This window comes from Equus przewalskii, chromosome 28 (genome assembly GCF_037783145.1).
Source record: "Equus przewalskii isolate Varuska chromosome 28, EquPr2, whole genome shotgun sequence".
NCBI classification, from domain to species: domain Eukaryota; kingdom Metazoa; phylum Chordata; class Mammalia; order Perissodactyla; family Equidae; genus Equus; species Equus przewalskii.
The window spans coordinates 24,904,419-24,932,140 of NC_091858.1; the positions used below are offsets into that span (position 1 = coordinate 24,904,419).

Genomic DNA, 27,722 nt, shown 5'->3' on the forward strand with positions numbered 1-27,722 from the left:
CAAATTATGGACACAGTCTTTGTCAAAGAAGGGTGTGTGTGTCAGGGACAGGGTTCAGGTGTCCCCAAGAAACAGAACCTGGGTCAACAGGAAAGCTGTGCCTCTTGGGGAGCGCTTGGGGTTCAAAGTGAGCATCCGCCGAATGTTCCTGTAAAAATGCTAGGTGACTTGGCCTCTGGGTCGGCACTATCTAAAGTGTTGATGTAAAACTAAAATAAGCAAGACGCCATCCCTCCCAAGAGCCAGGTTTGAAGTTGGTCCTCCTCTTCATCCCTCTTTCGACAAAACACATGTTGTCACTAAAGGTCCTCAAAGGGCTTTGTAAACGATGCGCCAATGACTGCTGCGTGAAATGCAAGGGAACAGCCAACAGATGGGGAGGCTGGAAGCCCAGCTTCCCAGGGTCACAGGCTCCCATGGCACGTGAGGGACAACTCTCCACTAGCACAGACCCTGTAGTACACAATCCCCCCCAGCTCTTCTCCCCAAAAGGAGACCTGGCCTGGGGCAAATGCAGAGACTCCCTAGAAAAACCATTCAGGCTCAGGGAAGGCTAGCAACAAGGAAAAGAAAACAGAGCCACAATGCCTCTTCCTTCCGAGAACCCCATCTTCTAAAACCCTGACCGCGGTCCTCACTGCTACTTCTCTGAGATTAAAGCCTGTAGGAAGTGGAGAAAAGAAAGGAAGAAGGGAAGACCCTCGGTGTTTTTAAGAGAGTAAGAACTAAAGACGAATTGCACCTCGGTTGCTCTACAATTCCCATCACCTCACGCCCCTAATGATAGGCTTTGCTGATGACCGCCTGGGGCAGAATGTTGGCCAGGGAAAGAGGCAGCAAAGAGCCACTTGAACTCTGAGGAATGGGAGCTCTAGAAATGTCCGTGACTCTCTTCTTGAGTACGCATAGAAATCAAAGATATCCAACAACATGCAAATTTAATTATACTGTGTAGAAGATATATGTATCATCTCTGCATATATATGTGCACAGTTCTACAAATCAGGAAAAAATGCTATTAGAAAGAGTTCTGTACAACTGCTTAAAATAGTAAGTACATGTTAAAACAATCAAAAAAGTGATAAAAGCTCATTAATAATCTTCAGTCCTCCCGAGGCTCTGAGATTTCCAGGAGTCAACCCAAGATTGCAGCTGCTTAAAGAGAATTCTATAAATCGAAGCTCTGGCCACATGGCTCTCCTCTTCTCTAAGAGAGAGTAAACACAAAAAGACTTTCTTATTCAGCTAAGACTGTAGGGAGGGCCGGGGTTTAAGAGAACAGCAGGACATTCAGGCACACCCAAAGAAAAGTGACTTACGAAAGGGTCACTTTTACCAGGAGATGAAGACTTTCCCACAATGTCACCGATAAGAAAATATCCCAACTGGAGCAGTTGCTCCGAACGTGGGTGGAATGCACCCATGCCACGTTTTTTTTCCAAAGTCTCTGCAATCTGTTTCTTGCCATCTGTTAGCATACTGGTACAACCATGTCTGAGTCAGAACACCCCGTCTCTAAAAAGATGGAATGACTGTCCACTCACCACTGACGTAACAGGAGCCACAAGCGAAACTGTCTCAGATATCAGGCCCACGTGCGAGGATGCGCGGGCTTCTGTGCAGCGACAGCCTTGCTCCTGGACTTCAGCAGGAGGGGACAGCCCCTCTGGAGAACCGAATTCATCCCCACTCTCCAATTTAAGAAGATGCCATTTCAAACTCACTGCAGAGCAGTGGAGTTACAATCCTGGCAAAATGAGGGCATTTACAGGTAAGGCAGCCCTGGCAGCTTCATGCTTCTGCACTACTGTGGAGCTTCCCTGGGCAAGTTTTAGGACAAGCACAAATAATAACAGTGATGAAACTAAGTACATGCCTGATTTAAACAGCTCTCTTCCAAAGAACTCAAAGCCTGGTCACATACATTGTCTCACTTATCCTTTCAACACACCTGTGAGATAGTAAAGCATGGCCTTATTATGCCCACAGTAGCTATGAAAACAATCCCCAAATCACAGTGTTTCAGAAGGAAGGGTGCATGTCGCGTACGTTACTAGCACAGTTGTCCTTAATAGTTGTCAAAGCAGTCTTCAACACCCTCCGAGAAATCTAGAACAGAACACGAAAAGAAACAAACCAATCCTCCAAATTTTTACATACGCACATACAAAAACGCGTACAGACTGATCTAAACATGCCAACAGGATGTAATACGTAGGGAAAAGCCTTCAGAATCCCTTTACATTAAAAATAAAGAGACGGCTTCTGAAAAACTAAGTAACATTTTAAGAATCCAAGAAGTAACATTCACAGCTTATATGCAAATCTCAGAACGTGACTTTCTAAAATTTTTATGTCTTATGGTTGATTCTAGGGTTTTCATGGTTCTTCAAACTTTCACTGAAAAGCAAACGGCAGAACCACAAAGACGACTGACTAATCTCATTATAGCAGATGTGAATTCCAAAGTGTCAGATACATAGATATTGTAGGGTGAGAAAACACAGGATAAAAAAATAATAATAAGCAGATGGTCAATGAGTTATGAGGACCAGAGCCATTAATTTATGTGGGTTTATCTTGTTTGTTTACTCAGCTTTTGGCAAAAGCAGAACCCTTACCCTAGCAACGGCTCTATCATATGCTTCTTAGGTTACAACATACCCAGCTTCTAATTTTAAAAACCACCACTTCACAATCTGCAAGAAGCCCCTTTTCTTATCAATGTTCAATATGCTATTTCAAATCTCTGGCACATGGCCTTCATATTTCTCCCTTATATTTAAATTTTTTAAAGGCACATGTGCTTTTTTGAAGTACATATTAATATTTATAAATATTCTGAAATCTGACCATAACTCTTTCTTTAGAGTGTATGCTTCAGTATAATCCTGACATAAAGGTATTTTTAATAAATAAGTCATCTTGAATAAGATCCAAACAGCTCCCTTTGATGCCATACTGTCTTGGTACAAGATATAGTTTATCCATAAAATAGGGTTGTTTTTTAACCCTGCAACACTTCATATTACATTATTATGTTAATATATGAAGTACAAATCTTTTATCCTTACAAAAGTAACTCCCTTGGATATATAAGATCCACTATCTTTCTATTATAAACTCATATTTCTGTAGTTAATTATAGTTGCACTTTTTTTTTTGTATTGAATGTTTCATAAGAAGAGCTCATGGTCTGTCAGAGAAATTTTCCAAACGATAACTTATTACATAAGGAATTCATTTTTTTCCCCTAAAAAGAACTGGGCCTGAGGTGGTAGTTACAAGACAGAATAATCACAAGCAGATGTAAAAATACTTGCACAAAGTAAAAAAAATAATAATAATAAAATAAACTTCATATATTTTCCTCTTTTAAAAAAAATGTCAGATATGGCAGGCAGTAAGTTGGCCCCTGATTGTCAATGGCCATTATTATGTGCTGCTGATGCCTCCTAATGGCACTGCTTTTCTGAGCAATGGTTTTATACTATTTTTCTGGCACAAAAGCCTGTTCACAAATACCACAATGTTCTCATACCAAAGTTAAAGTGACTTGGAGATTAAAAGCAATTAGTGTAATTTTACTCACTGGCATAAGTACCGAAAGTAGATCAGGATACACATTTTTCAAGGTTCAGAAACTTTTTCAAGTTTAGCAAGATTTGAAAACAGAACAGGAAATGTCTATCAGAAGCCCTGAAAAAAAGACAGGCCCTCTGTGGGTGGCCAACAAGAGGGCAAAGAAGTCTTACTCCCTGAAACGATTTCACAGTCATTAAAAGGAGAAAGACAGCTGAAGAAGAAAATAAAAACTAAACCCAAAAAGCCATGGGCATACCTGGAGCAGCAGATCTGACTCCCAGGTATAAAGACCGTGGTACCCACGTAAGCATGGCATCTTCTCTTAAACACAGCCAGAAATGGTGCCCACACACTAGGAAAATATTCACTCTCATCCCATATTAGTTAGAACAGATAAGGGAATCAAAGAAATAAAAAGCTCATAAATAATTCTAGGCAACCATTAGGTAAGCCATATATCACCAGTATTTGCATGATTTCCACATTTCTTAAGTTTAGGTTTCAGGATGGAATCATAGAAGATTTCAAGCAAGAACACTTTTTTCTTTTTTTTTGTGAGGAAGATTGGCCCTGTGCTAACATCTGTTGCCATCTTCCTCTTTTTTTGCTTGAGGAAGATTGTCACTGAGCTAACATCTCTGACAATTTTCCTCTATTTTGTATGTGGGATGCTGCCACAGCATGGCTTGATGAGTAGTGGATACGGCCATGCCCAGGATCTGAACCTGCAAACCCCAGGCCACTGAAGCAGAGTGCACAAACTTAACCGCTATGCCACCGGGCCGGCCCCTCAAGCAAGAACGTTTTTACATTCAGTAAACTCCACGAATGTGAGCTTGCTAGGGGAACCATAGCTGGAATTAAAAACTGTGAAATGAAGAATCCTCTTAGAAAGTCCACTTTTATGCTTTTAAGAATGAAGTTCTATCAACAAACCAGGTTCTATTAACCAGCACTTCCCCCTTCAATACAAATAATAACTGAAACTCCTACTACCCTGTTCAGTGTAACGACTGAATTCATAATTATGATGTTGAAAGACCTTCTGATGATGGAAAAGCTGTGAGAATCATCCAAAGAAAGAGTTTAAATCTAAAGAGTGTTGTTATTAAACAGAAGGTACTCTCATTCTCATAATTCAAATAGGTACACAAGTGTTCTTTGACTTAAAAAATTTATCAACCACAATCCGTTGTAGAATGTATTGCCCCAAGAATCAATATTATAGATGGTAGTTCACGTTGCATTCTAGAGTATAAAAAGCCAGCATAATGACTAATGCAGGTGAAATAACTGCTAACAGAGTAAGAGTGGTAATGTACTACTTCTATACCACTGCTAATACAGCCCACCGAAGCCTTTTAATCATCCTGTGGTCCAGTACTCTATCTAGTTCTAGTAGACTAGATCAAAGCATCATAGTTCAGAGACATTAGCACCGTAATGTCAGGCTGCATGAGGAAGGAAATAGGCATGGCTAGGTTAGTCTAAAATCTTATTCACTGTTTTAAATAATTCTTCTCTTTGGAAATATGAGTTCTGAGCTGCTCCAAATCAACTTGTAAGCAAATTTTGGGAGAGATCTATGTGTCACATTATGGACTGCCTATTTAAGGCATTTCTCTGTTCATCAGAAGCTGAGTCCTTGGTCCTGCCAAAATAAAGCCTGGAGTTAATACATCACAAAAAAGCAGCAAGAAAAGCAAACCATCGCCAGGGTTCCTTTAGATTGAGAGGAAGAGTTTTTAAACAGCTCATCAATGTTTTCAAGTGTAGGGGAACTTCCAAAGCATGGTCCCTGAAGGAGCTTTAAAATAATCACTGACTGTTTCTATTTATACAATTATATCATCTAACAATTTTCAAAATTCCCACAGACGTCACCCTAGTCCAACTTTTATCCAAATAATCACATAATTTAAAGTCTGTGAAGCCAAAATTAATAAAGGCAAATTCCAAGTTAACAAATTAATAGTGTGATAAACGGCTATTCTGAGTATGCTGACAGTTATTCCAAATTTCACCTTTACTGACTTAACCCAAGGAGTGAAAATATTTCCTATATTCATTACCACAAGCGGAATCATGTGGTATATAGACACAGTAATACAAATCATCTCTATGATGAAAATTTAACTTAGCAAGCTGGAAAGGTGATACCTGATAGTTTTTCACCTTTCACAGGATTCCTACGGATGCAGTAAAAAAAGAATTTAGAAATCCCTTAAGAACAGCTGTTTCTACCCATCCATCTGTACACAGCACTGATAACAGACACGGACTCTGAATAGCTTTCAATGACAGTCCGTTTCCAGCCCCATTTAATGACTCTGACAGTATTATTAAGCAGTAGTTTCTATTTTCTCTATTGTCTATTTTCTTTCTTTTTGGTGGCAAAGCTGCGTTGTAAGATAGGAGAGCTTGCCTTCTTGTGTTGGACGTGTAGATTAAAAACAGCCTACGTCATACTGTACTGGTAAACTTTAATTTCACTAATCGGAACCTTCACATAGCAAATAAATACATAATTGGTACATGTTTAGTTGTTTAAAGTTACAGAAAATAATCTAAATTTCCAAGAGCTACATTCTCCTGTCTCACCAGGAGAATTGATACCAAAGTCCGATGAACGTGGGGAAATCCTCGAAACACCAAATAAACCAAAAAAGATTCAAGAGTTTTCACTGTATTGTATTAAAGACACATTTTCATGGACAGCAGCAGAGAATTAAAAAAAAAAAAGTTTTACTTTTTAATAAAAGGGTTTACTCTTTTTCTAAATAAAATGGTTTCGTCTTAACAAAAGGGTTTACTCTTAATAAGCCAGAAAATTCAGTTAAGCCCGACACCTTATTTCCACTTATTTGAGGGTTTGCCATATTCCATAAGGTCTTGAATTGGAGTAAAAGACTCGCCTTGCTGCATTCAAGAGGAAAATTAAGCATCTGAGTCCCTCTCAGCAATCAGGACCACAGAGCTACTAGAATACGCTGCCTTCTAGGTTAATTATCAGTTCTTTATTTTCCTAGGATTTTCACCTGCACCTGGGTGGCCATGACATTTCTGATGTCCTTTGTCAATGATGACATCTGTCTTTGGAGTCGGTTCCACCGCCTCACCAGCATCCCCAGATGACCTACTAAGACACAGACAGGTCTTCCGGTATCCCACCCATAGGGGCAGGAAGGACGTGAAGAAATGAGCATCCACAGCTCTCTGGGATTCCAGTGTCTTCTCTAAAAACGTCACCACACTTGATTAGCAAAATCGTCTCTGTGATTTATTGGCCTGATGTCCAAATGTTTGCCTAACATTTCACCTCAGATGCCACTGAGAGGCTGCAGTCATGGTGAGAATGTCGAAGAGAGGCATCTAGGGTAAATACAGACTTCCTGAGCGAGTGCCCAAATCCCAAACCTCAGATACACACTAATGTCTGAAAGGCATCAGCTGACACGGCATGTTAATTTGATTCCCTATCATACAAATTTCCAACTACATGAATAACAAGCTGGAGGAGTTCTGACTCTCTCAAGCAATCACTTCCTCCTTCTGCATCCCTAGCACTCGGGAGGTGGTCTATTCTAGCATGGGCATTTTGTGATAAATTGCTTCCGTCTCTTTCCCTCCGCAGGGCTGTGAGATATCCTTGGGAAGAAGCTATTCACCTCTGTATCTCCGGAGCCCAGCACAGAACCTGGACCAGCAAAGGGGCTCAGTGAACATCAACAGACTAAGAGTAATTGCACAAGCCAAGAATCAACTACGGGAGACAAGAGGCTGGATGGGGAAGGGACCTGGAGTTATCAAAGGAAACCCCTGCTCGGGATGACCAAGATGAGGTAACAGCCAGTCCCAGTGTAAAGCAGGATCATGGCTGGATGGGCCACTGCTCTGACTGTGACATTTTTATATACTTTTGATGATGATCTGACCAAGAAAAAATGAGACAAATTCACTGAAAGCTCATTTGGCCCTGTTGTCTTCAGTAGCTCTGTCCAGGATGTAACACGTCCACCCTTCACCATCTTGGCCTTTGCTCCTTGGGCTCTTGGGCTCAACAATGTCTATTCTTTCATCTTCTCTTTCTATGTCATATTTTTGAAATCTCTCTTTAAACCCTCAGCAAATAGTCTTGGTAAGTTTGAAAGGCAATCTGGGATTTTCAAAATCAATCAGAATTTTGGTGAAATTTCCTAAAGTGCTATTAGTAAAGGAAAGTGGAAGTTTAAAGAAAAATTGTTCTCTAGGGGCCGGCCACATGGCAAGTGGTTAAACTATGGTGCACTCCACTCTGGCAGCCCAGGTTCATGGGTTTGGATCCCAGGCACAGACCTACACGACTCATCAGCCATGCTGAGGCGGTGACCCATATACAAAGTAGAGGAAGAATGGCACAGATGTTAGCTCAGGGCAAGTCTTCCCCAGGCTAAAAAATAAGAAGACTGGCAATGGATGTTAGTGCAGGGCAAATCTTCCTTAGGGAAAAAAAAAAAACCCAAAACCATTCTCTAACCATTCGGGGAACGTGCATGTGGAATATGTATGGATGGTGGACACACATCCATCTTGATCTACTGAAATCTTATAAAGACATTTATAGGTGGTTCCAGAGCCAAAACACAGCGACAGAAAGTTTAGCCACCAATCCCTTGACACATAAAATAGCTTCCATTCATGGGAAAAAGAACTATAAACAAAAGATAGCTTTTTTTTCTTTTCTCTAATGTACACCACATATATCAAATGTGAGGAGGAATTGCTTCAACATCTAGTGATGTAAATTTACAAAATAAAATATGCTGATCATTTCATTTACTATATTTAGACCTATTCCCTACTTTACCTCCCCCCAGCTATCCATGAGCTGACATTTTATACCTTAAAGTGAGTGCAGAGTTTGAGTCTATCAAGACAGCAATGGAGAAAGTTTAATTTATAACCAAACTGGTGGCCTAAATATACTAGCTATAAGAAAACCAACTTCAAAGACTTCTACTACTGACTAGAAGGCCCAGGTGATTAAACGTTTACACATGCCTAAATTTTACTCTATTCCTAGATTTTTCAAATAACATGAAGAAAAGTTCAACTGAGAAAGAGCAATAAGAAGGGGGTCCCAAAGAAAGCACAAAATGCTATACAACAAAATACGTCTTTTTTGATGCAAACAACATATGAGACTCTCATATCCTTTTTTATTTCTTCTTCTCCCCAAAGCCCCCCAGTACATAGTTGTATATTCTAGCTGTGAGTGCCTCTGGTTGTGCTATGTGGGACGCTGCCTCAGCACGGCCCGATGAGCCATGCTAGGTCCGTGCCCAGGATCCGAACTGGTGAAACCCTGGGTCACCAAAGCAGAGCCCACGAAACTAACCACTTGGCCGTGGGGTGGGCCCCTCTTGTATCCTTTTTGTACAGGAGCACATTTCAATCAGTAATACTATGAGAAACCAAAGAGAAATCTTACAGATCAAATATTAACTTCAGAACGGGAACAACAATCCGATATCAAAGTCAGAGCTTCTCCAACATTATTCCCATTGAGCACACTGGTCGCCAGTTAAACCTAAGTGTTGTCAAGATGTTGGGCTCAAGTTAAATCTGATTCATAAACAAAACCAACAAGAGAAAAAAAAAATGCAAGCTCCTTTAACCTCTGTCCCTTCTGTGAGTGATGATCATGCTTGTACTAACCGGAAACAGTGACAAAATTCCAAAAGGTAGTAACGTATAATCTGGAAAAGAACATAACTCTATGAAAATGACAGAAAAAAATAACACATGAGTACAGGATGAATCTTCTCCACAGATCATGATTCTTTGGGTGACTCTCAGTCTTGCTCTGCCTGGCTCCACACTTTTCAGGAAAGTTCGACAAGGTCTGGTCAGCCTGAAAGGAACGAGCCCTGACTCAGCATCTCTCAAAGGCAGCCAAAGACCCTTCTCTCTGCTGTTCTGTGTGACGGCTTCACGGGACTTCAAGGCTGAAATCACCTTACACATAGGGAAGAAACTCAGAAAAGCTAACTTGGACAAGAGCCAACAGCTTGGCTGAGTCGATGCTAATACTGAAGCTCACTTCTTTTGACTTTCAAGTTACTCCACTGACTCCACCACGTCCTACAAGCCAAGGCCACCTGGCAACTTTTTATGGCATTTGTATTTTCCACAAGAATGGTTGGGAAGGAAAGGGATAAACGTAGTGGGAAATGCATCATTCGTATCTGGAACATTAGTTAAAATTTATACATTATTGTTTTAGAAAAATGGCACTAGCACGGTCATTCTACACTGCAGCAAATGTGAAAATTATCTGAGGACAGGCAATATAGTGGTGTGTTTATGCGCACAGACTGGGGACCTGGACGCCTGGGTTCAGCTCTCAGCTGTACCATTCCTTTCACTATGACCTCTGTCTCTCTCAGTTTCCTAATCTATAGTATGGTGATAACACCATAGGAGAATGAGATGAATCTGTATACATCTAGCATGTAGAATAATTCCTTGAACATAGTAAGTACTATAAAACTGCAAACTACTTTTATCATGGAGTGAGGCAGTATATGCATAAAATAAATACTGTATGGAAGACTCAGTAATCTTTAGGTAAAAAAACAAAAGGCTGAGAGTTCCAAAAACACAAATTGTTGCAGTTTTAGAAACACTAATAAGGGGCTTTGAAACTTTTACCTAAAAAGCAATGAAAGGAAAAACAACGACATCAAATAGTAAAAACACATCATTGCCTGGGCCTCTGGCACTTACACAAGAATTCTGATCTAATTAGGAGAATATAGGATAGACTAGCCCCCTCCCCCACATTATCCTCTTCCCCATAAATCACCCAAAATGCCTGATTAAAACAGATGGCTCTTAAATCACGCCCTGAAGCTCTGAAGACTGAACCATCCCACTCATAACACCAGGAGAAACAGGATGTTAAGAGCATCAGAACAGGTTCTCCATGGAGAACCTTCTTTCCTCACTCGTTATAATCTGATATCTTGGAGGCTGCCAGTTAAACAAACTGGAGGGAGAGACCACGTGGGAAATCAGCAATCAGGTCTTCAGGCAAGGAAAGCATAGGCTCAGGGTGAGCTCGACTTCTTGAACGGGCTGGGCACTTGTTATCAGAGAGCACACAAAGGTGCGGTCTCTCGAAGGCAGACAGTAAGAGCTGAAGACTCCTCCTGCATTATCTACTCCCCAAAGGAAACGAAATCCCCTTTGGAAGAAAATGGTCACCCTCATGTGCATCCTCCTGTCCCCCAACTAAGGTGCCAATTTTCTCTACTCCTTACGCCCAGATCTGCTGGGAATAAGTCAGGTAATTGGATCCATGGCCATCTCAGTTTCCTCATCTGTAGTCGACTCCTTCTTCCGCTTTTCCTAAAGCATAAATTTGACCCCATCACTTACTGGCTTAAACCTTGTTTTAATGACCTCTCCACACCTAAGTGGTAAAATGTCTTCCACCCCATGACCCCCCAAAATTCTACCTTTGTCTCCACCATGCTCCCCACGCAGCCTACACGCCAAGGTTTTCTAGTCTTCTAGCCTTCATTTATGCTACTTTTTCCCTCTGCTTGGGATCTCCTTTCCCGCCTGTCTGCCTTCCAAACTCCTAATTCCTCTCATTCTTTTAGCCTAAATCATTATCTCCTCTTTCGTGAAAGTTTTTCTTTCTGTCCCTTAAATTCCTTGTATCTGCCTTCCCGCAGCCCACCTCACGCGACATTAACCACCCTCCATTCCGTATTCCTATAATGGTTGTGGTACCACGAGCATGGCCTTTTATTAAATTGTATATATCTCCCCCAACAGACTGCAAGCTCATTTAGGGAAAATAACAGTGCTTTTTACTCACAGAGCCTGGCACCCTCAATGAGCTTAATATGTTTGCTGCAATTTCTGCAGCAACTGTTCATTCCTTTTCTACAGCCTCTGTCCACCTCATGGACCAAGAGGTAGGTAAACCAACAGTCCTTCCTCACTCCATCCTAGCATCCAGGAAGACAGAATGAATACTCAGGCTTCAAAGCAAACTGTAAGGTGTCCCTTTCATTCGATGGACTTTCCACTGCACACAAAGCTCAACTGGAGAGTAAACAGCACACACACACACACACACAATGAGGTTTTAGCCTCCAGGAGCAGAGAGAGCACATATGGGATAAACCACAAGGCAGTAAACATTCATAACACCGGCTGAAGGTGTGGTACAGATGATAACAGCTCTAAGAGAGATGCTTTGTGGATTGTGGTGGTCAAGAAAGTCTCCCCAGAGGAGCTGGGATTTGAAGGACTGTGAGCGCTCATAAAGGTGCAGAAGAAAAGGAAAGAAAGCATTCCAGATTCGCAAGGAAACATCATTAGATCCATGGAGAAGAGACCATGGGGTTTCATGAGAAGAGACTAAAAGTGGGGAAATGTTTTTTAGGAGGATTACAAAACAATTAGTTTTGCTGAGACACATCATCAAAGGGGTAATGCTGGAGGAGTGATTAAGGAAAATATAGGTTGAGAAGTTTGGGTTTGATTCTAGGATAGCATTTTCCAAAGCAGGATTTGTAGAATAACATTCCTACAAGTTGCTATTAAAAGAGGTTGAAGTAGAGGTTCTGTCGTTAAACAAGTTGGGAAAATATTATTTTCTCTCTTCTAGAGATTAACAAAGCATATGAGAATACTAAAGGCACTGAGAAGTCCTGCATTAAAGAGCCCCATTTACCCCTTTCTTCCTATTTCAAAAATTTTGTTTTGAGAACCTAATCTAAGAGATGCTGAATTCCAGGCAATGCAGAGTATTAAAATAAAGTAACATTCACATTTTTAAAAAGTGTAGACCACAGAGTTAACAGAATGAAGAAGACAACACAGATGGCGCTGGAGCTGGGCTGTGGAGAGAACCACAGGTGTGAAGAGATGTGAAAATCTGTGAGGAATTATAAAGCTGAAGTTAGAAGTGAATCAGGCATGTTTCCACAAACTTTGCCAGAGTTCACTGGGGTTTCTCGGAACATCTCTCACAAACATTTCTTGCAAGTTCAGAGACGGTTGTGTAAATCCCCAGATAAGAGGGAAAAAAAAAATAAAAGCAGAGGAGCCTGTATGGAAACAGGTAGAGAAGGTTGCAAATGATCTATAAATGGACTCTTTTCTATGTAAACATCTATCCTTGTAGATGATAATCCCAAATCAAAGCCACGCACGGTTTAGAACATTTATTTTTCAAACCAGATAAGACTGGTTTCTGCTTTGGCATCCTAGAATCCGGAAGTATAAGCACAATACTAATGGAAATGCTTTGAGTTCAAAGGGCAAAGTAATTAACATTAGTGTTCAAAACAGGAGTGGATTTATGATTTTCAACACTTGGAATCTCCATTGATCCAGGTTCTTCGTGCTAAGCATATGGAAGTGCTTTACAAATGTGGTTTCTAATCCTTTCACAGAGAGAGGAGTTCCAGGCTCAGAAAATAATTGAACCCTTTCAGGAGACCATTTAGTAAACACTAAATAGCAACTCTCTGGGCTGGCCTTTTCCAAATGGCATTTCCAGAACTTACATTCCTTGAGATGTCAATGGACGCCGTTCCACAGGCAGGTGTGGGAAATGGCAAGGTTAATATATTTCTTTACTGCAGAACTTCTCAGAGCCTTTACAACATTTTACACTGGGACTGTCTGGAGGGAGGGGGCACTGTGCACCATGACCACATTCACTCAACCCAGGACCCCTTCTTGGCACGAGTACTGCATGCGACGGATGTGTATGTGACTGATGTTCCAGAAATAACCTTTTGGAAGACAGGAGACTACCTGTCCCCTGCAGGAGTTAATCCGTTTCTTAGGAAGATGCTGAGCCATTATGACATTAATAATCCAAATGTGATGATCAGTGGGCTCTTTGGTGTGGTAAAAAGGTTCTGCAACAAGCCTTAAGCCTCGCAGTTTCGACTGTCTCACCGCTAACAGGAAGTAATCAGACCTCTCTGTGGACCTCACAGGGTGGTCAGGAGGCTCCGTGGAGACCCCACGTGGGAGCGCGCTTGATAAAAGGACAACGTGTTACCCAGTCCTCAGCAAGTCACTGTTACGAGGGAAAGGAGTGCACACAATCTCCGCCTCTTCTGAATTTCCTCAGTACTTTGTTCCTCTCACGGCACTGATTACAGTTGATAATCAAACCCATTTCAATTAGAACAAGACCCAGTTTTCTCCCGTGGTCTCTCAGGCGCTCATGATGTGGACCCTGCCTACTCAAGGACCACTCTCTCCACCCCTCTGGGCTTTTTCCTGTTCTCCAAACACGTCTGAAGACCTCCGGCTTCTCTCTCTGCATGGCTGCTCCTCCTCAGGTCTTCCCAAAGGTCACTTCTGCAGAAGGGCCTTCCCTGACCACCCTTCAGAAGGAACCTCTGATGGCCAGTCTCCAGCCCACCAACCTACCTTATTTTCTTCATCTCACTTAGCACCATCTGTAATCATCTTATGAATTTATTCATGCACATTTTTGTTGTCTGGCTCCTCCCTCTGGAATGTAAGCTCCAGGAGGACAAGAATGCTGGCTGCCTTTCCATGGGGGCCTAGTACCTGGAATCCAGGAGATTCTCAATGAACATCTGTGAGTAACAGAAGTTTAGGCAAATGGCTACTTGGCGGGAGGGGAGGGGGAGTCGTGCAGACGGGGAGGGACGAGGAGGCTTCTGTGACACCGCTGATGCTCTTGTTTATTCCTGGATGGTGTACACGGGGTGCGTTCACTTTGCGATAATTCCTTGAGCTGCAAATTTACATTTCACCCTCTTTTGGGTCTTGATTTAAATTAAAATGGCTTTTGTTGTATTGGTGTTTATATAATCATGAATATAGGAATAATGATAATTGTTCCTATTTTGGAGGAGCCCTACTCTCTGTTAGCCACTTCATCTATGTCATCACATCGAATCCTCAGAAAAACCCTATAAGGAATCATCACAACCCATTTTACAGATGAAGACACTGAGGTGCACAGAGAACAAGAATCTTGTTCATGCTCATAGAGCTAGCAAACAAAGCCGGGATCGCCGAGCAGTTTGTTCGAATTCTAAAACACACAAATGTTCTATTAAACCCTGCTTGAAAGTCACTTCTAAAGTCAGGACGTGCATTTCAAGGTGTTGCTATCTTTCCCCATGACCTTTTCTACCTAAAGGCTGTCTCAGGCGAGAGGGGCTGAATGCTCCCCTTCTCCTCTCCTCCTCAGGTACCTGTGACCGCCACAGCCAGACGAACTTCATCTGTGCATCAAACACACCAAAAGTGGTCTATTCTGGTCCCAATGCAGACAGTGGGCAGAAAGGGCACTGTCTGCCCCAGAGCAGCATGGGTGAGGACCTGGCCAGGTGACAGGACAGTCAACTCTCACCTGGGGATTCTCTGGACTCCCCAGGGTGGGGACAGCTTCTTCTCTGATGTGGGGGCTCATGTCTGCTCCTGAATTTGAAATCTGACCAAGTTCTGGTATTTCTCCTCAGGCTACTTAGAACTTCTTTGGAAGAAACAGCACTTCTAGTTAGGAGAGAGTTGGAGAAATAAGCGGTCGCGGGGAGCAAACACACTTTGAAATTCGCTGGATTAGCGTACCGTAACATCAACTGAGAAGGATTTGTTTCTCCAAACAGACGGTCACCTTGGCGTGATTAGCGTGGCTGCCAAAACATAATCCCTTTGTGAATGACTAATGGTGCAATGACAAGTCTCTACAGGAAGAAGTCTGGCAGGCCAGTACTACGAGAAAGGGCTTGACTTACACCCGAGGAAACTCAGATGAAATGAAATCGTTTGCTTTTCCTTCCATGTGTCTGACAGATTTCCCCAGTTTCTATGGGGTTTATTAGCAAGGCGTCAGACCCTATCAGAAATTTGATGGCAGCCACACATTATCAAATAAATAAAAAGAGCACTCTTTTGTCCTACCTTTGAAGTAATTCTTAAGTTACTCTGAATAGCATCTCTCTCCCTCTGCCGAGTTTTCCATTTCTTGCATAAATAGATACTTTCTAATTAGCATATCACAAATATTCCTGATCTTCTTTACAAGTCTGGATACATTTTTAAATGTTTCTTTTAAAGTACATCAGGATTTTTCACACTCTATAAAGAGGGAGGAAAATTAAAGCAATGTGTCAGCCCAATTCTCCAACTTTTTTTTTTTTTCCTTTTTCTTTTCTTTGTTTTTAAACTAGGATCGCGGCGGCGGCACAAAGTAGTGGAAAGGTCACAGGACTGGAAGCCAGAAGTCCTGGATTCGGCTTTTGGCTGAGCTGCTAATTAGCCGTGTCACTTTGGGCAAATTGCTTCACTCCGAGGGCTTCAGTTCCCTTTTCAGCAAAATGAGGAGGAAAGACCATGTGGAAGGTCCCTCACAGTTTAAAACACTGTGATTCTATTTGTGAAGCTTGAATTAATTCCTTGTCTCCTTTGAAAACTGGAGCAAGTTATTTTCTTTGACTTAAAAATGCACAGCGAACTAGATACAAAATAGGTATAGACATTAGCAAAAAGAGATGTGATTTTAAAGGGACACCGATGTTTAATTGTAGAATTATGAATTATCTTTGAACAGCAAAAACGTTTTTGGCCTCTTCCCTGGAGAGGTATAGTTAGATTTTTCCCTGGCTTTAATATGTTGACAAATGTGTAAACACACACACATTATAATCTGCCTTTATATCAGTGAATGTAACTGACATGAACTAATCCTAAGAGGAGGAATATTATGACAATGAAAAGAAAGTCCTAGGTATCAAAAAAAGCTTTCGAGTCTTTTCGTATACGAGGGAAAAAAAATCTAGTCAGTTCAATAAAACAGTTTGGAATGCCCCGTAACATTGGGGTTTCAGGATCTGACTTATAATATCTAAATCATAAAAATGTAGACATTTATCTTGGTTTCCATTATGAGCTCCTGGGGAGCAAGGATCATGCTGGCTTTCTGTGCTTTACCATTTAATTTGCCTAATCAAAACTGTCTGCTGGGGGGACTGAGACTTCCCTGGACAAGCCTTCAACCTCAGACCTGCCATCTCTTTCTTGTCATGGCCACACCAACACCAACACCCAATCTGGCTCCCCGCCTTCCTTCCAAGGGCTGCCCACCACGCCCCATTTTGTGGACTTCCAGGCCTAGCTCCATCCAGTGCCTCCCCTTCCCACACCCTGTATGTCCTAACTACCTTTGTTCTCTTTGATCACTGCCAACTTAATTCTCTAAGTGCCCATCGCACTTCAAGACTAGCTCCGATGTCACCGCATCAGAGCCCTTAGCTCCCACAGCACCATGGTCCTGCCATATTGTATTTGTCCGTCTACACGGCTGTCTCTCACTCTCACTGCAGCAGGAGCCAGAACTCAGAGGTGGCTTGGTCACATCTGTAGCCCCAGGACACCTGGACAACAACGGAGAGAGAGAGAATGGCCCGAAGGAGGGCAAGATGCTGAGTGAGGCGCCATGGACATCCCAAGAAGGGGCCGTCCATCATCCTCAGGACCCTGCCTTCCTGAAAGAAAGACAATATGAGGCGCTCATGTATGATCACCACCACACTGTGGTCTAAATATCTTATTCCTGATGAGGAAAGGAAGACTGAAGACCGAGAAAGTGAGAAAAACCCACCGATATAAAGAGGAGAGTGTGTGCGTGTATAGGAAATAGGAAGTCACTGTTTTTTCCACAGAAAAACAGCAAGAATGAAAAAGTTTTAAGAAGATTACTTAGCAGTGGTGTATTCATACAGTGAAATGGAATACAGATTAAAACACAAATTATTTCAAGGTACTACACAGCTATGATAAATTATTACAAATAATTCTATTGATACAGAAAAGCAACCATATAGGTTAATTACAAAAAAGTAGGCTACAAAACAAGATAGATAACAGAATCACAATTTGTAAGATATTTTCCACATTTTTATTTAAGAGAATATTTAGATATATAGATACCATAGAGAAAAGTTTAGAAGGATAAATATCAGACCATTAATAGAAATGTTATTCTCAGTGATGAAATATGTGATTTTTTTCCCTTCTTTCTTTCTTTCTCTTTGTTTATCTGTATTTTCTAATTTTTTCTACCACAAACATGAACCACTTGGGTAATTTTTTTAAATTTCCTGTGAATAAGTCAATAGCCCATTTACAAATATTAAATAGTGCAGGAAGGAGGCGGTAAGGATTTGGCCACAGGCGGGGGCAATGAGAATAGAAAGTAGGACGTAGAGTTGAGACCAATTACAGGGGAAGAGCTGACAGAAGCGCGTGGCTGACTACGTGAGGATTTTAAGGGAAATCAGGACTCTGGTGTGACTCCCAGATTTTCAGCCTAAGTAAGTCGGGGAGAGGCTGGTTACAGTGCCAGAAATGGGCCAGGATGGAGGGCAATTAGCTTAGAGGAAAAATAATTTCCTCTTAGACTTGGTCTGCTTGAAGCAGTGACAGGTCATCCAACAGAGACTAAAGTTCAAGAGGGAGGGCCCCAGGTAACCGTAGATTTAGGAGTCACTCCCCTACCCCAGGTCAGGATGGGTGCCCCTCCACGGGTTCCCCCAGGAGCCATATTCCTCTTAGTGGGGCAACTTGCAGGCTGTGCTGAGGTGACCTATTTACGTGTCTCTCTTCCTCACAAGACCACAGACTACGAGGCAGGGACCCACCTGTCCTGTCATTCCACCCTCAACGCCCAGATGGATCCCTGGTGCATAGTAGGTACTCAAAACACGTGTGAGAAGTGGATTACTGAATCCTCTAAGGTGAGAGCTAAACTAGGTAGAGAGGGTGAAACATCTGAGAGCGAGAAAAAGGAGCTAGGCGGGACTGAAACTTCAGAAATACTCACAGGAGCGTGGGAGGGAGCAGTGCTGCCAACACGACAGGAGCAAAACAGACGCAAACAAGGACAATGCGACTTTCCAGAAACCAAGCGCAGGGGGCTGGAAAAATAGAAAAGGAGGCCCACAGTGACCACTGTGGCCGAGAGTTAGAGCAGACAGCACTGGAAAAACGGTCATCAATTACAAGGAGACTGATGCCTCGGGGGAGAATAATTTGAGGAAGAAAACAAAATGAGTGAGAGCAGCAGTCTTCCAAGCTGTGGGCTGAAGAGCTAAAACAACACAGCTCAAGGAGAAGCTGAGTCAGGGCAGAACTTCAGAATCAGAGAAGGAGACCGCAGAGGTTAGTATACAGGAGGCAGAGTCGAGGACGCGGCAGCAGGAGCTGGCTTGAATGGGAAGGCCTCATGGGAGGCACCAGGATTCCCCTTGAGAAGGAACAGGAAGATCGTTTGATCTCCGTGTCCTCTAAACCGCGGGAGCCCTCCCCGCCTACAGCGGTAGCCCTCCCCGCCTACAGCACAGCATTTAGCTCTGATCATACCCTCCTCTCACACACGGCTGCTGCCCAGGTCCTCTCTCCTCCTTTAGATGGCCTACACCAAAACTTTGGGGCTTTCCACAGGAAACTCTCCATAAGATTTGGTAGGTGACTGCTTAAATCCCATAGGATAGGTGCCAAAGAGAATGCAGCTACAGACATGAATACACAGGCAATACCTTTTAAACAGACACTACTGCAAAAAACACTATTTTTAAAGTGACACCTTGACATCTTCCTTCCCTTCCTCCCTAACAGCAAAACACTCCATTATACTTGGGCAAGGGAGTTATCATCCCCCAGGATCCATGCCAGCTAATCGCAAGGAGACATTCACGTGCGCCATCCTACCATTAGCTGCAAGTCTGCTGGGGACAGACGGTTGACAGCAGCGGCAGCTTTAGTCAAGGCGTTTGCAGGCGGATCCCTGGGCTGTCCTTCTGTTGAATGGAGACTATCTCCATGACTGGCCTGTTTGGGATCCCAGGGTGTACACTTAGGGCATTTCTGTGAGAGGTACGTGCCTGCGGCAAGACTCCACAGAAACCACTCAGGGAGCCCCCAGCAAGGCCAGGAATGAAACCCTAGATCGGAAGCTGACTCAGAACAGACCTGCCAAGGCAGCTGCTGGCTTCAGCTAAGCTTGCCCTGCTCCTGACCCACACTGGAGCAGCTGAGACCAGAGCATTCCCAGAATTTGTGAGAGGAACTCAAGATTCCTATCAAGCTGGCACCACTAGGCAGCTAAAATGCCGAATGCCACTTCGAAAAGAAGGCAGGATGGAGGCGAGGGGCCCGCATTTGCCCTCCATCCGCACACGTCCAGACAAATCATTAACATTCCTCCACACGTAATTCCAACCATACATTCTGCTGAATAAAAGTCTGTTGTTGGCTCACACGTATTTTGCAAGAGGAGAAATCAACTAGGCCTGTTTAGCACTTTTGCTCTTAAGTTTGAAGATGCTTACATACACATAAAAAGTATATTACAAACACATTCATAATAAACTTTACCAATGATTTTCCCACACTGAGATATTTTCAAAATGTATGCTAAACATATGACCATTAGTTTTTCTTCAATAATGAGCTTAGGTTTCCAAGTGACTCTTGCCATACGTTACACTTTCCAGCAAGAAAAAGTGAACATGTGGAAATTATATGAACGTTTTAGGACACTGGGGTCCATTTAATATATTGAAGCAATAATTTATCAAATAGGACCCAAGAGTCCAGACAGCCTCTCGGCCCCTTTCACATATGCTAAATTACTCCCCCAAGACTAGCCTATGAACTAAGAATCTGCATCATTAATTAAAGAAATGGAATGGGCTGTGCTAACATGACAGAGCAACCTGCAGGACGTGAGGCTTGAACGCACGCTTCAACTGCAAAGAGAACAGTTGAGACGAGTACTTTTCAGAATTAAACACTTGTGTACGATTTAACTTGCTTTGCTAACCTAGTGTTAAACAAGTGTGGAAATTAACTATTCCCACCCTTCCTCATTTTAATTTGGCCAAATGCTCTCTATTAGATTATTCTGTGAACTTTAAGTTACCAAAGAAAAAAATTGGGGTGAAGACTTTCTTGCTAAACATTTCAATTTCAGGGCTTGCACGGAAAGAACAACTCTATCCACGGAATGTTTCATATCCAGCAGACAAGTCTAAGTATAAAGATCTAAGATTTTAATGTTGCCAAACTAGCCAAGAATTGCCAAGCACTACACTAAATTCATATGCACATTAAAAAAAAATACTCCGTTTATAAACAATCTTCCATATGCGTTGGATAGAAAAAGCACTAAGTGACAATTAGTTGGCTGACTTCTGCAATCTGTCATTAATTGCTATTTTCAAGTTAAAATGATCCCATTAAATTTTATTTCCAGTGCTCTATATCAAACCCATTTATAAGAAAGTTTCTATTTCTCCATGAGATGTCAAATAATTTACCTAATGGTCCCATTTATAGAGGATTAACTCTTTTCATGTAAACATTTTTAGATAAATGGGTCTCTCTTATTCACTGCTTATTATTTTAAAACATACATTCACTTTTTATAAAAAACAATAAGCTCATCTCCCCACTTCCCATCCCATCCCATGCCCCCACCCCCACCCTGTGAATCTAGTTTTTCAAGGGCTAGAGTTTATAAGTTTAGGTCTAAGATGTCTGAACAAATATAAGTCCTGAATGAAGTACACACATGATCTAAAACTTTTCTTTTATGTTTAGTCTCTAAATAGGTCTCAGCTGTAAGGAATCTAGCTGTTGGCTCAAATTATAATGTCAATCAAACACAGGGCAAAAAAACCAATCTAAAGATATTTAATGCCGGCTCATCCTAAAGTATATTCTTTTGCATGATTAATAGAAAAGTCTAAGGTCAGTGATCTATAAGAGTGATGAACCAATTCATTATTCCAAACACTTAAATGTGTTTCAGGACGACCTTCCCATAAGTTTCTGGAAAGAACACAAAAACACATAGTATAAGAACAATCTGAAATTGGAGAGTAATTTACAAATAATTCTACATTTACAGAGGAATCAGGAAAGCATGAAGGCCTGGTATAGCAAAAGTTTACAGCAATGGTATCTCCCACAGAAGGCACACCAATAACTCCTCCTGACGTTCCAGACTTTAGACAAATGAACTATTAGGCCACTGTCGCCAGAAAAAAATTGTCCGGTTTTATGAAGTTTTGTATTGAAACATTGAGACTAGTTTCTGAGTTTCTTCCATCTAACAACACACCCCAGAGTTCAATATACTTACTCTCCAGTCTGGGTCCTGGCTTTCTGGTTTTGCAAGAGGTCTGCAAAATGTACAGATGGTAATAATGTGTGGCTTACTTCAAATCCTGACGACTGCTATTTTCATTCTCTTGATTTCCTCCGGTGCCAAAGAAGTCGCTCCAGGCCAGAGTCACCGCATGTTAAGTGAAACTGCTGTCAACGTTTTCTAATATTCAGCATAGCAGGTTTCCTGATAGCTAACTCCAGCATTAAAGATAGCCATGCTCTGTATAGTTTTCAATCCTCTTTTTCCTTTTTCCCTCCATGGAAGGGTGCCGGGCTTGCCCTAAACAGCCCAGAGATTAAAAGTTGTATGTTTCCAGACCGTATTAAAATAAATGCTCATGCAATTCATTTCCACCTTCAGACGTTTGTTCCCTCGCCTGGTTTCTCCGGCGGCGGTGTTAATTTTCCCACACTCTCCTGTTATGGTGAAGGGCTTGTCTGGGCAGGTAAGATAACACTTGGGCAGGAGATTAAAAGCCCACACTGAAGTCATTAAGTACCTGCAGGGCTGGGCCCTGAATCCACTCAGCACCGTCTCCAAAGACCGTCACCTTGACTGGAACAGCAACCGGAAAAGCCTCCCAGCTAAGACCATCTCGTTCCGGCGTTCCCAGGCCCTTGAATCACCTTATTTCATATAACAAAACAGTACTTCCACTTGGAGGCCAGAACAAGGAGGAAATGCCTTCCTTTCATGTCTTTCCACCTCGAATTACGTGGACGGTGAGCCACTATTAGGGTCTAGAACTAGGGTGGCCGTAAGTCCTGCTTGGCCCAGTGCGTAACAGACCCAGTGCACAACTATTCCTAACGCCGCCTTCCACTTTCCAAAAGTGCCCTGGTTCCATCAATACTTGGTTACCTCCTATACAGCTTTGACCTCAGTCCTGGAAAGTCCTTTACATTTGCCATGTGCGTTTGAAAAACCCCTACTGACAATTTAGCCATTCTGACTGTTAAGAACTTATACCTTGCTCCTATATATTACACTTAGGCACTCCTACACCAACATATGAAACCGTTAATTTTATTATATATGTTTTAATTATTCTTCTTTTCCTTATTAAAATAAATCTTTAAAATCCCACCTTTAATTGAATACAAAAAAAAACGAATACTGGGGCTGGCCCGGTAGCTCAGTGGTTAAGTTGTCACATTCTGCTTTGGCGGCCCAGGGTTTGCCGGTTTGGATCCCAGGTGCAGACATGGCACCGCTTGGCACGCTATGCTGTGGTAGTTGTCCCACATATAGAGTAGAGGAAGATGGGCACGGATGTGAGCTCAGGGCCAGTCTTCCTCAGCAAAAAGAGGAGGATTGGCAGCAGATGTTAGCTCAGAGCTAATCTTCCTCAAAAAAAAAAAAAGAATCCTTCATGGCTTAAAAAAAATGCTCCTTCCAAGGTACACACTGTGGTCAGATTGCTCAATCTAGAATAATTTTGAAGTAGGTGTGATAAGACAGTGTCTCCCTTTACCCCACTTGCTGCACAAAATGAGGGAAACAGTAGCAACATATTCTTCTTTTGACATTTCTTAAAGAAATTTCCCTAAGGAATATTGTGGATTATCCATAAATAACAATGACTATAAATGGAAATTATAAAGAATAATAAACACAAACCCATGTCTGGGGGATGGGGAAGATGGTATTCTTCATTTTTTGGTTTTTTGTTTGTCCATCTAAATAAACATTTTAGGTGTAAGAAAATGCAGATATTTGGGGAAATTGGGTATAACTGAAAACATAAGGAAAGAAGAACCAACCAGAAATAAGAGGGATGTGGAAAAAGAATTCATGGGGAAATAAAATGAATAGGAAGTAAATATAAGCATTTGAGGGAACGGCTTCTGCTTTGAGGCTCATAAACAGAAACCACGTGCTGAGCTCTTCCTCCATGGCCCCTCTACCCAATCGCTTTCCATCCTCACCTTGCTGTGGCTGACTCTAGCTTTTATTTCTAGCCGTACTCTCTCTCCCAAGCCCAGTGTCATATAATCAATTACTAACATCCTTACCTACATGTCTATATACGGCTCAGACTCAAGGGTTTTTAGCTTCAACAATTATTGCGGCTTCAACATTCCATATTTTTGACGAGGCCAGCCACCTAAGCTCAAACTCCAACATTGTCTTCCTCTTGCCAAGTCCTGTGAATGCAATCTCCAAAACACTTATTGTATCTATCCCCTGTGAAGCTACATCTGTTCTTCTCCCTTCCCAACTGGGACCACCTGATCCCCATCTGTAGTCGACTCGGCCTAATCTTCAACTCCCATGACCAACCCCATCCTGAGGCACGGGACCTTTAATTTAACCTGAGCCAGCTCCACACTGGGATCCTACATCAGGGAGCGCTGGCTGCTTGTCCTCCCTAAAGTCCCCATTTTAATCAAAGAACTCCTGGTTCCTTAATCTCAGCCTGCCTCCAAGCCTCAAATAACAGGGCTTCACCGCTAAGCCTCGCTCCCAAACTCCTGTTTTGGTAACCGCCCAGTAAATCTGCTCCTCCTGGGTCTGGGCCTCTTGCCAGGTTCCCAAGTTGGCTGGAAAAGCTCTTCCCCCGTCTCCAGTTCAATGCTTGGAATCTCCTGGCCCTGCCACTCTGTGTTCTTACCCAGAGTTAACTAGTGTCCGAGAGCCTGGAGATCGCCACACCCATCAGAAACTGCTTGCCAGCCCTAAGTGTAACATAAACTCCCACCAGGCAAAAACCAGAGCTAGAACCAGGCCCTCAGCAGAATTCTGTCTGCTCCATCTGGGCCCTGACATGGGCTCTGGGCTCCTGTTCCAGCTTTGGACACACCACCGGCTTGGCTTTACTCTGGCTCTGAGTTGACACTTCTGGTTTTACCCCTCCTATATGACTATTTGGACATTTTGTATTTCTGATGCTTATTTCTAACCCCCCTATTTCTAGCCCCAATAATGATGACAGCTTGCTCCAATGTGAGCATAGATTAAGACAGCAGGCACCCCCCACCCTCATCTGCCATTTCTCCTAGTTTCTGCCTACGGCCGCCACTGTCTGTTACCTACCTAAGAGCTATCCTCCTTTTTTCCTCCTAGTTAACAGAACCCTGATCCTCTGAGCTCTTGAAGGACAGGCCCTTCTTCAGCCCTAAGGCAAGAATCACAACTTGTCATGGTAATCTCATTTCTTTTGGCCAGTGACTGATATGAGTGGGCATGTGACCTATTCATGGCTAATATAAGAAATTTTCTGAGGAGGGTTTTCTGTCCCAGCTTTAAACAAAGCACCAGGAAAAGGCCTTGTGCCAATTCTCTGCCTTGAATGCACAGGAGATATATGGAGCTGCAGCAGCCATCTTAAGATCAAAAGGCAACAACAGAGGATATAGCAGCCACTATTCTAATGACAGTGAAAGAAAAAGGCAGATAGGGCTTGAATTCTTGACAGCATCATTGGGCTATTTCTCTAGCCTCTGCCAGTCCATCCCAGGTTTCTCGTCATGTGAGTCAAAAAATTCCTATCTGTCTGAGCCAGTACTAGTCAAGTTTTATGTTATAGGCAGCCAAACACTACTTTCCTAATAGAACAGACACATGAACTACAACACTTTCTAGGAACACTGTACTGTGTTTTCACGCCTGAAGTTGGATCGGTCAATATCCCCCCATTTCCTTCTCCCTTCTTTTCGTTCAGTCTCTCTCCCATCCAATTCACTTACTACCCAAGGTAGTAAGGTAGCATTTTGCACTTTAGCTCACACATATGTTTTCTTTTATATATACAATATTTTTAAAGCACATGTGCATAGAGTGACATCAGCGAAAATAGTGGAGGAGGGAATTCCATGGGCCAGTCTCTCCACAAAACAGCTAATAAACCAGCCAAAACTGTCAGAATCAACTTTATCTGAAATCTGGAAACTTGTTAAAGGTTTACATCAATCGGGCAAACACATAATCAAGGAAAAGGTGGCTAAATATCAGTAGGAGAGATTTGCGGCATTTTAATTTACCCTGGCCCTATGCACCCCCTGCCCAGCTCAACAGTGATCTTGAAGATGGCAACCCCCTTCCCTGGTATGGGTTCCTGGTGCCAGAAGAAGCAGAGCAGACTTTCTTGTCAAATGATTATGGTTCTTTGTTTTGACACGCCTGGTGGCTCCCTGAAGCATTGGTGCAAAGGGCTTACCTTTATTTCACCTAATTCAGAGTACTTCCTGGGTGAAGAGGTGAGTACCCAAGAGGCATTTGTCAAAATGCTTAAAGGCAAAGGAACTACCTGCTGCCACTTGGGGCAAGGGATACTGTTTGGCACACACAACAGACCAACCAAAAAGCCTTGGAGGAAAGGCTGGTAGTGAGATACTTTGGGAAATAAGAACTTTGAAAAGCCTTCACATATTCCTGGGAATCTAGAAGCTAATACACATGCCCAGGGTAGGATATATGCTCAGAAAAGACCTGAGAAGACTCTAATCTCTCACTTCCAGCTGACTTTCAGGCTCTGCATAACCAGGAAGTGAAGGCTAAGGCAGAGTTGTTAACTGCGTGGCTGAGTGTTGAAGGCATGCCCCAACACACACGCACTAGTGGCTCTCTGATTCTTTTCTTTTTTTTCTTTTTTCCTTCCTCTTCCTCCTCCTCCTCCCCCACCCCTTCCCTCCACTTCTCCCTCCTCCTCCTTCTCTTCCTTCTTCTTGTTTAAGATGTATAAGGAAATATCTGTCAAATCACTAGCAGGTCACTAAGCCAACCAAAGACTTCAGTGACCATACATGACCAGGAATACAGACTTCACAAAATCAGTTCAGAAAACTCACTAAACAAACTAACAAAAGCAATCACGTAAGGCAAGAACAACAGGCCTTGGGAAGGAGGGAGAATCTGATTTCCACAGTAGACACATTAGAGTATTTAAAACATCCAGTTTTCAACAAAAATTACAAGACACGCAAACATAAAAGAGAGTATGGCCCATACACAGGGAATAAAGAAATTAATAGGAACTATCTCTGAGGAAGCACAGATATTACATACTACACAAAGACTTCAAATCAACACTTTAAATATGCTCAAAAAACTAAAGGAAACCAAGCATAATGAACTAAAGGAAACCATGAAAACAATGTCTCACCAAATAAAGAACATCAATAAACAAAATTATAGAAAAAAAACAAGTAGAAATTCTGGAGTTGAGAAATAGAACAGCTGAACTGAGGTGTTCAACAGCAGATTCAAGCAGACATAAGAAAGAACAAGTGAACGTCAAGACAGGTCAATTGAGATTACCCAATCTTAGCAGCAAAAAGAAAAAAGAATGCAGACAAATGAACGAACCTAAGAGACATATGGGACACCATTAAGCATACAACATATGCTTAACAGGAGTCCCAGAAAGAGAGGTGAGAAAGGAGCATAAAGAACATGTGAAGAAATAATGGCCGAAACATTAATCTAGATATCCAAGAAGCTCAACAAACTCCAAGCATGATAAACTCAAAAAGGTCCACACTGAGACATACTGTAATCAAAGTACTGAAAAACAAAGAACGAATTATGACAGCAGCAAGACAGCAAAGACTTGTCACAACAAGGAATCCACTATGAGATTAACAGCTGATTTCTCATCAGAAACCTGGAGGCCTGGAGACAGTGGAACTTCATTCTAAGGGCTAAAAGAAAAAAAAAGCTAGCAACTAAGAATTCTATATTCAGCAAAACTATCCTTCAGAAATGAAGGAGAAATTAAGACACTGCCAGATAAATAAGAAACTGGGAGAGTCTGTCACTAGTAACCCACCCTACAAGAAATGCTACAGGAAGTCCTTTACACTAAAATAAAGGACACTAGCAATAACTTGATCCACAGGAAGAAATACAAACACTCGCAAAGGTAATGACATAGGTAAATACAAAGGCCAGTATTAATGTA

At 42.2% G+C, this 27,722-nt stretch overlaps 1 protein-coding gene across 2 annotated transcripts in view; it reads right to left on the reverse strand.

The window, feature by feature from the left end:
- Positions 1-22,219, reverse strand: part of STOX2 (storkhead box 2) — a 154,217-nt gene extending 131,998 nt beyond the window's left edge. Inside the window, exon 1 of one of the 2 annotated variants that reach the window (XM_070598228.1) lies at positions 21,794-22,219. The gene's annotated coding sequence lies outside the window, so the exon portion shown is untranslated. The remainder of the gene's footprint in view (positions 1-21,793) is intronic. The other variant, XM_070598225.1, reaches the window with a different exon arrangement.
- Positions 22,220-27,722: the final 5,503 nt, after the last annotated feature.